An 11,929-nucleotide genomic window follows, 5' to 3' on the forward strand; every position below is an offset into this window, starting at 1 on the left:
AATGCTTCGTCCGCTTAGGACATCGGTACGACCCTTGGGTGTGGCGATAGACGGAGTTTAAGGACCTCACCGCTAAAGGCCAGTGCATCATCATCAATACCCAGAAGCCCCGTCGTGTTCAACAATTAATGCTTCGATATCTTAACCTTTTCGAACTCGGGATTTGACTCACATTCATGAGGGGTCGGGTCAAAACGGTGGGCTAGTGTACCCAAGGATGGCGTACTATCGTCCTCAGTGGATGATATGAAACCCAAGTCTTTGTTGCTTGAACACCACCTGAGAGAGAGAGAGAGAGAGAGAGAGAGAGAGAGAGAGAGAGAGAGAGAGAGAGAGAGAGAGAGAGAGAGAGAGAGAGACCCCCACTGGCCGCTATGTAAGGCTAGGTTTAGCAATGATATCAGCGGAATTCTTCATGGCTGATGGCTGGTAAGTTTATTCCTGTTCTGCTGAGTGATACAGCAATACACGCTGAGCTGTTCAATGTTGAAGGGAAGGTGTATGACGCTCTGGTGTATACAGAAGATGATTCTGTATAAAACTGGCGTCTGTGTATACCAGCGTACACGTATACCCACTTCCACACACACATTCAACTTAGCTGTTTACGTAATTACTCACTGGTTCGGTGCGAGGAGGGGAGCATTACACTCTCTTCTTCATCATAAAACTTTGTAAACTTGTGTATTTTCTTTATATGGTGATCAACACGACACGGGCAGATCATCTCCTAGTCAAAGGCCATCTTGAGTAGAACAAATAAAGTGAGAGAAACAAAAAGTTAAAAATTCATCAGGGCTGCGACGGTGTTTGTTGAGCTGACTCAGAAAGGTAGAAAGATGATGGGGTAAGGAAAACCCAGAAGAAACTTCCATAGCTTACCTTTTCTAGGAGAGAAGGAGGTATTATAACGGTCAGTCCTCGAGTGGTAGATCTCATCACAAAAACTGTGGGAAGCAGCAGCGGGACACGTGCCCAAAGTCCAAGACCTGGAGGCGGGGACACACGCACGTGCTGTGGAACTTCCACGACTCAGTCACCCAGATCATTCCACTCACTCACTGCTCTTATAACCATAAAAGCACCTGTTTACATCTTAAAAACTCAGGTAAGAGGCTAAGCCATCATACCCAAGGGTCGCATAGTCGTGCTCAAAGGTCGTTTCAGCCAAATGCACTTGTTCCCATCTTTCTCGATCTCCCGCTTAGTTCCTTCTACCTTGTAACTGCGATTCATCTTCACCCTCCTCTCATGTGTCATAACTCGGGACACAGTCTTACTACATTAAGCGACTGCTGTTGGCGCGGCGCGTCTTTATAAGAACATCACGCAAGCCAACATACCCCACCCTCTCTCGCTTATTCGTTCGCTCATTCACTACTGCATGACAGGTTTCATTCATCCCTGTTCTCTTATAATTCTCCTATGTGAAACCATAAGGAACAAGATCTATTAAAGATCTCCCGTGTGTAATCGTAAGAAACTAGATATATCAACTTTACAAGTGGAAAAAGTATTCCATGACTAGGCTTCTGAGTGCTGTTAAAAGTTTGCCACCGACTCCTCGAAGTTTCGAGTCTATCAACTTCGTAGTTGCGTTTACAAAACGGCAACATCTGCAGACACCTTCCCTATTAGTTTACAGTTTCTCTACATAGTTTAACCTACTCCCTGGAGAGAGAGGTGTGTGTGTGTGTGTGTGTGTGTGTGTGTGTGTGTGTGTGTGTGTGTGCGCGCGCGCACGCTTGACCTGACTGAAAACGGTTATTTCAGTAACATAAAAAAAAAACCTGGCCCCAATATTGCAACTACAAATAACCAGATAACTGGAAGGTTGTGGCGGGCGGCTGGAATATGTGGGGGGCAGCTGGGCGTGAGGGTGGCAGCCACTGCCAAACATCTGTCGCGTTATTTACCGTCCGTGATGATCAGTGGTCGACGCCTCCCGTCCAGGTGCTCTCCACTGACACAGCGTCTCCCTACCCCCAACGATCTATGCCACTCAGGGCGTTTCTGTGTGTGTGTGTGTGTGTGTGTGTGTGTGTGTATCTTTCTTTCTTTCATACTATTTGCCATTTCCCGCATCAGCGAGGTAGCGCTGAGAACAGAGGACTGGGCCTTTGAGGGAATATCCTCACCTGGCCCCCTTCTCTGTTCCCTCTTTTGGAAAAAAAAAAAAAAAAAGCGAGAGGTTAGGATTTCCAGCCCCCCCGCTCCCTCCCCTTTTAGTCGCCTTCTACGACACGCAGGGAATACGTGGGAAGTATTCTTTCTCCCCTATCCCCAGGGATATTATATATATATATATATATATATATATATATATATATATATATATATATATATATATATATATATATATATTTTTTTTTTTTTTTTTTTTTTTTTTTTTCCATACTATTCGCCATTTCCCGCGATAGCGAGGTAGCGTTAACAACAGAGGACTGGGCCTTTGAGGGAATATCCTCACCTGGCCCTCTTCTCTGTTCCTTCTTTTGGAGAAAAAAAAAAACGAGAGGGGAGGATTTCCAGCCCCCCGCTCCCTTCCCTTTTAGTCGCCTTCTACGACACTTTCAGCGGCATGGAAATTCAAACTGAAGTGATAACTTCGTTTGGAGAGACAGTACATTCCATGATATAACCTCGCCAAAGGTAACTATTCACTCGAAGTGTAACCTCCTGCTGGCGTAGCCCGGCAACAGCTATTCCTTTTTTTTTTTGTTGTGTTAGACGGAACAGGCAACTGACATCCTAGCCTGAGCCAGGTACCCATTTTCCCCCCCCAACTCCTAGGTTCCATATTATATATATATGCATCTACGACACACACACAAACACACACACACACACACTCTTTTACCACTAAATCATTCAGCTGAATATAGAAGCCTTGAGTTCGGCAGTTTATTTCCTTCCTTTCCCATGTAGGTTACGATCCATAAGACTGTTTTTCGTAAGTTTACGAGTTAAGTTAGTGGAGGGGAACCTGTCAATATGTCTTCTGAACAGTAAGGTAAAATGCTGAAGGTTATGAATATCTTCAAGGGGAAGGTAAGACAATTTTTGTAATGGTAATTAAAATAAGGTGCGTGAGATTAGTTGACGCTGTAGGTTTAGGTTGATGCGCTGTACAGTATATAGTATACTTTAGTCTAAACTAAATGAGTCCTATTTTCTACATACACCTGACGCTCTCACTGGCTGTGAATAACCACAGCGCTGTGGTTACACGCGCGAGATATGATGAAGCGAGCCTAGCCTCTCAAAAAAAAAAGTGTCTCACGCTGTGGCAACGTTACGTCGCTCTCCTCATCTCCCCTTCGCCTTGGACTGACGAATCTGTCGGTGACGCCTGCGCCTCGCCCCAGGAGCCTGCTGGCGTCAGGTATTTCCCCTGTGGACGCAATGGGTCAAGGGAAACGTTATCATCATCATCCACCTCTTTTCTGAGAACGAAGCCTACTCCTGCGCAAAGCTTTTGCGCCATATCGCTCCACCTGAATGTCCGTCTCGGGGTATATCATATCCGGGTTGTCTGTGTAATCCAAAGTCCGATTTTGTATTCAGACTTTGGTTTACGATGCGTAATTTATCTCTTATGAGATTAAAATGTATGGCTGGCACATCATAAAGCTAATCTCTCTCTGTGTGAGACCGCGCGTCGCAATGGTGAAAACATAGACTAATATTCCCCAGACACAGCCCTAGTTCCTCCTTAATTCAACATTATTTTTGCTTTCGTTCGGCTATTGAATATGTAAACAGCAGCCATCGACTGGACCTGTGTTTGGAGACCCATTTTCTCATTATATTGCAAATTAAAAGGAATGACGGTGTCTGGCAACAATCGTTTACAAAGATGCCACTGTCGTCCTTAGTGAATTTATTCAAAAACAATTAGCGTATTAGTTTATAAGTATAATAAATTGATAAGATAAAGTTTATTCTTTTTCTATCCTGTTATGCTATTGCCTGTCATAAGCGTCACTTTGTTTTACTGTGATCTTTTTTCACTAGTTTATGACAAACATTTCCATTTAAGGGTTAACTGATTTCTGGAAGGGTACCCAAAAAATCATTTACGTCAATATCATGCTTGTGTTCACAAGTACTCCTTGTTTACATAATTACCCCTTGGTACAATGTGCTGGTAATTCTTTCATTACTGTTGCTCTTGGCTAGTACTTACCTCATCAGTGACGTCGTTATTAACCCATTTACGTTAAACTGTGTTTACAGAAGGACCGCCGTTGTGCTCGGCCAAGACTTTACTACAAAAGAGAGGGGCTGTTATCTCTGCCATCCCATCATCATACAAGACATGGAGCATTGCGAAAATCAGCGGAGAACTCTCAGCTTCCCGCTTTCTCATTGTCTGGCTCTGGGTCGAGGACACGCAGTACCGGAAGAGGTGGATATTGAAGCTGGCTGCTTGTATATTCCACTCAGGGGACAGATGCTTGACGTACTCCAACTACGGGAGGTTACACCGAGGGTAGTCACATTTTAGCTAGGCTGTATCATCAGGAGTATATCAGTTTCGTCAAAGAACTTTTCATTGTAGAGTCTACAGTTCCCTGATACTGTAAGGAGCATAGCCTTGAGCTGCAGGAACCTTTCAGGGTAGCACAAAGACTCAGAAATTAATCTCGGAAGAAGGTGGATGTATTGGGGACGAAATGCTTGAGGACAATATGTGGTGCGAGGTGGTTGAATCGAGTAAGTAATGAAAGGGTACGAGAGATGTGTGGTAATAGTGTAGTTGAAAGAGCTGGAGGGTATGTTGGAATGGTTTGGTAGTGAGGTAGCGCCAGCAACAGACGTGCCCTAGTTCAGTCCATTCACAGCTCGTCGCCCCCTGCACATAGCATCACTCTAAATCACTCAATCCCGAGCACGCCTTCACCCTCCTGCATGTTCAGGCCCCGACCACTCCAAACAGTTTTCTTGGTCTCACCCTTCTCCTTGTCCCCTCCACTTCTGACTCGTGTTTCCTCTTGGTCAACTTCTCACTCATTCCATAAGTCCAACCCATTTCAGCACATCCTCTTCAACTCTCTCAAAGACACACTCCTTGATAGCACACATTCTTACCCATTTAGTCACTTACTCGATCAAACCAACTCACACCACATATTGTCCTCAAACACTTCAATTTTAACACAACCCTTCCCCTCCTCTGCAAGTTCTCATTTATAGCCCATGACTCACATCCATACAACAACGCTGGGACTATAGTACCTTTCAAACATACCCATTTTGTCCTCTCAGATATCGTTATGTCTTTTCACGCACTCCTCAGTGTTCCCAGAACCTTCCCTTATCCACCCTACGACTTACTTCCTCTTCCACGGTTCCATTTGCTCCCTTATCCCCTCCCAGGTATCTAAACGACTCCACTTACTCCAACGTTTCTCCAATTAAACTCACACCCCAACTAACCTGTCCCTCTACCCTGTCAAACCTAATAAGGTTGCTTTTGTTCACATTCACTCTCAACTTCCTCTTCTCGCACTTTATATATATATATATATATATATATATATATATATATATATATATATATATATATATATATATACATTATGGAAACAGCAAGAAACGGTAACATAAAGTGACCATATTCCCGTAACCTGTAGGCATAAATGAGGACATACTTTCGTCCCGATGACGTATTACACCTACATAATCCTCTGACGCTGTTCCCGTGAGACGTAGGACCTGTGTGTGTGTGTGTGTGTGTATGGGGGGTTGGTGCGGGCGAGTACTGAGCGTGTTATGGGGCAAGTAAGCACATCCTGTCTCGTTCCCAGAACGTTTCCCAACCCTACGTGTTGCAGGAATCCCAAACAACGAGCGAACCTAATATAGAGACTGGATGGGAACGGTGAGCACTTGACCAATCGACGACCACGACCTCAAACGTGACTCGGGAGAACGTAACAACGACCATGACAACAACCACACGACCTAACCTTAGGTAGGGCTGGCCGTAACGGCCACAACAACACACGCAAGGGGTCGGACGGTCGTGCGCTAGGAAGAGAGAGACGCACCAGCAGTGCTGTAGCTGCTGGGAGGTTTGATGCCTTTTTTTTTCCTCTCGCCAGTTATAAATACGTTGTCATCAGTTACCCTCCAAGAATGATAGATTACAAAAAAAAAAAAGGAAAAATATCTATCCATCTTGACGTGGACTGGGGTGTGAGCGGGTGTAATGCAATGACCCGACATACAGATATACATACATACCCAGTCCTTGACTTACGAAGGTACTTAAAGAGAAGCAGTTTATGAGTAACCTTACAAATAAACCCTACGCGTCCCTGACACCTGCTGGACACCTTGTGGGTTTATCAGTCAGGCTTAGGACGTGTGTGTGTGTGTGTGTGTAGGTGTGTGTGTGTGTGTGTGTGTGTGTGTGTGTCCTGCTGCGGGGCCAGTCCTCCACGTAACTATATTATGTGCACTCATTCCTCTCTCAAAGGGTCCCAACGACTTCCTTACTGAATCTATCCGTATCTCTCTCTCTCTCTCTCTCTCTCTCTCTCTCTCTCTCTCTCTCTCTCTCTCTCTCTCTCTCGTAGGAGGTAAGCAGCCAGCCATCGACCGGGGACGTAGTCGTGTTAATATTACCGGTGCTACCCGCCTGGGTAGGTGGACCAGCCCTATAGTAGCTGTCAGGTTCCACGTCTCTGGTCCTGGTTGCTGTCTTTATTCCTCCCGTCTGCCTCACCACCTACATGTGAGCAGTGGTTTACAGTCCACGGACACACACACACACGCACACACACTCCCCGCATCTCACACATAACACTTCACACACCCACAACACGTAACTCACACGACTCGTTCTTCGTAAACTGAAGACTTTCCTGCGGTGAGCGCTACGCGGCTGGCCCGGCCTTTTAAAGGCAAAAATCACATAAGTACTCACTAATACTCTCTCTCTCTCTCTCTCTCTCTCTCTCCTTTGACTTTTGACGTACTGTCAAGAAACATATTCACGAACCTACCATGTGTTCCTCATACCTCTCCTTAGACATCTCTCCCGTGACTTTCCAGTGACCTGTATCTTCGTTTTCAGTCATCTCTTTCTGCCTGTAATTTGTAGTGTTCATCTCGTCGTTCCACACTCTCTCTTTCCTTGTCCTATGGAAGCGTACTTTTGCCTTTCCATAATTCATGTCCAGTACGACAGTTTGCATTCAAAAGTTCTCCATGACCATTGTAACTGAACATTACCATAACCCACATGTGAACAACACCTACAGCTTACACACACACACACACACACACACACACACACACACACACACACACCAGTTAAACTGTGTCTTCAACGTGGAAGTTCCATACTGGGCGTAAAGGGGAACTTACGCTATGTTGAGTCGATATTTGCAAGAGATGGTGGGTGTCCAGAGTTTCGACACGAAGCTGTAACTCGTGTATGACGGGAATGTGGATTCGTATGAGTGTATGTCATGCGGAGAGCTTTCTTTCTTTTTTTTTTCTGTGCCTGTCGAATCACTACAGTGGGAGTATGTTGTGTTTGATGGGGGAATGTGGAAGGTGCAAGTTTATAGCTTGCTCAGGAGGAGAATAAGGATGAGCTTTTAAGTTCTGATTGAGGACTATAACGGTTTTCTGTGGGTGTCTAACACTTGTAAAAAAAAAAAAAAAGTAGAAAAGATCAAAGTATTATTGTTTCGTTAAGCAAGAGTTAAATGTTTTGGTTGTTCTAATTGTTCTGTTTGAAATGGTGTGTAGATTAGCTCACTTCTGCGTAAGTAGGTGACAAGGAAGACGTATATCTTTAGTATGTAGCGAGTGAATTATTTATGACAAGATACTCAGTGATTCTTTTCCTTCCCTGAAAATAGTGGCAGTGTGAGTCCTGAGGAAATTTGATTCATTCATGGCAAATGTGTTGATGTCTATAGTGTGGGGAAGTAGACGTCACGTGTGTCGTACGTTATGCATGGTATGTATGCTTCAAGTTTTATTGAGTAGGAGTGATTTCTTCTACAAGGATATGGATGAGTGTCGGTCGGACGCATGTCGGTCAGGGGTTGAAGACAGTAGTGGTCGTGCATTTCTGAGGGGATGCAGACACTGTATCATGAGCAAGCTAATGTTCTGAGTGTGTGCTGTATTGCTGTATGTTTACTGTTGCTCGTATAGCGTCAAGTTGCCACTGTTTGTTGTGGTCACACATGTGAGAGGACTTTCACACTGGTTTGCTGGGTGTTCAGGGGAGGTCTTATGGGAGGGGGGGTGGGGGGGGAGGAAGAGGGGTTAAGAAAGAAATACTTCCTGAGCTACTCAATACATTTCTGTTCTGAAGTGGCAACACCGTGAGCGAGAGGTCACTTTTATCACCGAGAACCTTCCAAAACACCTTACCCTACTCCTGTGTGAAGCGCAGTATAGAAACACACACACACACACACACACACACACACACACACACACACACACACAAATGGGTCTGAGAGTTACATACGATCTTAAAAATGATAGACGATAAATCAGTGGTGGTGTGTGGAAAAAAGTGACGTCAAAGAGAAAAGAGGACCTATTCTCTAACAAGCAAGCTGTCAGCGACACAGGCGATCTGGTGGTGCCGATGGTCTAACCCTTGATAGGCTAGAGATAATAACTAGCGTGTGGAAGAAAAGATGGCAAAAGATGGGTGTACCTGAACGTGTAGGCAACCTGGAGATGAAATGCCTGAGGGTATGATGTATGAGGCGGGCTCCTCACGTGAGAGGGGTGACAGCAGAAGTGAGAAATATGGTCGTAAGCGAAGCATAATGGACACAGCTGCCACGATGTGCTGTTATGATTTGAACAAATGGAGACGATGAATGAAGAGAAACTTAAATAAAAAGAAGACTGATGTACATCCGTGGTGTAGCGGTTAGCGTTCCTGACCGTAACAGACGCATTCATTGGCCGCCTAAGGTCAAGCGGATGGGTTCGAATCCTAGTTGCGGCAGTAGGTCCATAGTTAACGAAGTTGTTCATCCACCCCAAGGGATTGGTCGATTAAATAGCTATTTGGCTCGGGCTATATATATATATATATATATATATATATATATATATATGTATATATATAATTTCTGATTGGCCACATACTATGAGGAAAGAGCAAGGTATTGCCAAAAGGATAAGAGAACAGGCTGATTACGTTATGACATCGAATACGTTTGTTGTCCACATAGGCACTCATGGACCCCTAACAAAGTGGCAAGAGGCGAATGTAGTGCGGTGGAAGGTGGCTACATATGCGTGAGGGCTTTTTACCTTGGACCGGACCAGAGGCAAAAATATCGGTAAAAGAACACAGGGGAACACTTGCGGAGGAAGGACGAACAAAAGCCAGCCGAGAATAAGGACCGCGGAGCGGAGTTCGACAAGGTAGCACTCTCGTGGGAATATAAAGAATTTATCTTTGTTTCTCTGAAGAAGGCTTCAACGAAAGCCGAAACGTAAGAACAAAACTCAGCTCTCCTGTGTTTACACACACACACATACACACACACACACACACACACACATACACACACACACATATATATTGAAGAAACATCAGTGCAATGAAGAACATCTCATTGGATAATTTTCGTAACGAACTTTTTTCATTATGAGCCTAAATAATCAAACCAAAACTCAACTAACACCAAAGCAGTAAATTCAAAGCCAAGTAATACAGTAAATACACAGATAGATAAATCTAACAGGTCTGTTCACAAAACAGGACACCTGTTCTTGAGAGGCGAGTAATATATTTAGTTCAGTTTAAAAACTATATAAAATACATAAGACTATCTTATACAACAACTTAAAACTATAGAAAATAAAAGTTACCTTTTAAAAAGATATACATGAGATTATTAACTTAAAACTACACCAGATGTCCAAATTTGTAAAACAAACCTATAACCATTGCAAATACTTCTCACCTGAAGCTGGTAGTACCATCACATAGACCAATACTTCTCACCTGAAGCTGGTAGTACCATCACATAGAACAATCGAGAACTAATTTCTACGAGTTTCGAGCGCGTCCTTCGAACACGGCTTTCTACTCAAGACTGAGGAAGTGGCACAGCTGACTCGGTCATTTTTCGATGGCCGATATTGGTCGTTCGACCATTATACTCAGCGACCGAATCACTCGGCGATCAGATATTTCCAATGTCTTATAAGTTTCACCTATCACACGTGTATTTGTGCATAACGATGCCTTTGGTAAATTTGTGGGAACAATTTATTGACTATCAATGAATTTAATTGAATTCTTGGTCTTGAACATTCAAAATATTTACGGATAAAATTCAGGGCATGTTTTAGATTACCACGAAGATGGGGGATTCTGTTGGCTAAGTATATACGATGAGAGGAGGAGGAAAAGGAACCACTGCCATTGTAACAGTGTTTACTTGAAGATTTGGTTTGACTATATACAAGGAAGAGACGTAGTTAGGACGCCACATGGTAAACATGCGTTTACCTTGTGGCGTCCTAGCCACGTCTCTTCGTTGTATATCAACTGACTTATATTTCTCTCTTATCTCTCCCCTGATATATATATATATATATATATATATATATATATATATATATATATATATATATATATATATATATATAAACTTGTAACCCATGAAAGAAAAAGAGCAGAAAAATTTAGTTAACGGGTTTTCGTGGGTATGTTGACATTTATTGGTGTCTAATATTTTCTCCTCCTGTGATCTATCACAATTTGCTTCTGAGGATGTGTTGAAATACACGAATGCGCTTGAGCAAATCTTCCTGCTTTGATTTTTCCTTTGTCGTTGACACGTTAACCTGTGATTGTCACGTGTCTGCTTTTTGATTACGCCACACCCACACAAACATATATATCATATTATATACAGTATATATATATATATATATATATATATATATATATATATATATATATATATATATATATATATATATAACCACGATGGTAACTGGAGGATAAATCCAATAAACCTACAGAAAATGGAAAGGCAGAGCCACCAGGCTTTCGCGTATTTCTCAAGCCATCACGGGCCTCCGTGGTGCAGTAGTCAGCGTCACTTACCGTGAGTCAACATGGGGCCCGGACCAGGGTTGGGCCTACATGGGTGCGAATCCTGGTCGTGGCAGACGGCCTATAAGGTCCTGGTTGCATTGAGGCGCATGTCTGCTGGGGTAAGAATGGGTAAGTTTGAGGGTTTAGCAGTCCCGACAGTGTTGCATGACGGTGAATGGTGGGGGCTTAAGTATTATAGAGCAGATGGTAGACGAGTTGAAAATGAAATGCCTTGGTACGATACATGGTGTGTGGTGGACTAACCGTGCAAGGAATGAGTGGGTACGACGCGTGTGGCTGTGAGCAGAATGACATTAAAAACTGACCAAAGGACGATGAAATGGTTTGTAGTGGTTGTGTCAGCAGTGGAGAGAGGCAGGGAGGGAAAGGGAGAGGGGAAATCAAGGAGGAGATCATATAGTATTGTTAGGACACTACTACTACAGGAGTAGCTATGAGACGGAAGACTTTTTTTAATTCCTATCTGACTAGTAAAGACGCGTAGGAAGAGCCACCCTAAAATGTATGAGCAAATAAAACCAGTGTAGTCAGACGTGAAACACCTGCACAAAAGAAAAATAATCACGGCATCTGTACAACACTAGGTCTTGGGGAAGCAGATTTGATAATAATGAGGTAGAGTTACAGGGAGAGTCTCGATGATATGGCTATGCTCATGTTTATAATACTGCAGAGATGAACTGTGGATTTCAAACTGATTCGTGGGAAACGAGCGACATTCAGAGAAAGGTAGAAATTACACCTTAGCATTAATCAATTTAACCACATCACTACATCCATCCTGCAATATTG

General features: G+C 43.5%; 1 protein-coding gene across 1 annotated transcript in view; it reads right to left on the bottom strand.

Moving 5' to 3' along the window:
- LOC139750197 (integrin alpha-PS4-like) overlaps nt 1-10,102 on the bottom strand; it is a 154,490-nt gene extending 144,388 nt beyond the window's left edge. The window contains 1 exon segment of the mRNA XM_071664621.1: nt 9,972-10,102. The gene's annotated coding sequence lies outside the window, so the exon portion shown is untranslated.
- Between the last annotated feature and the right edge of the window lie 1,827 nt (nt 10,103-11,929).

Source organism: Panulirus ornatus, chromosome 9 (assembly GCF_036320965.1).
Source record: "Panulirus ornatus isolate Po-2019 chromosome 9, ASM3632096v1, whole genome shotgun sequence".
Lineage (NCBI taxonomy): Eukaryota > Metazoa > Arthropoda > Malacostraca > Decapoda > Palinuridae > Panulirus > Panulirus ornatus.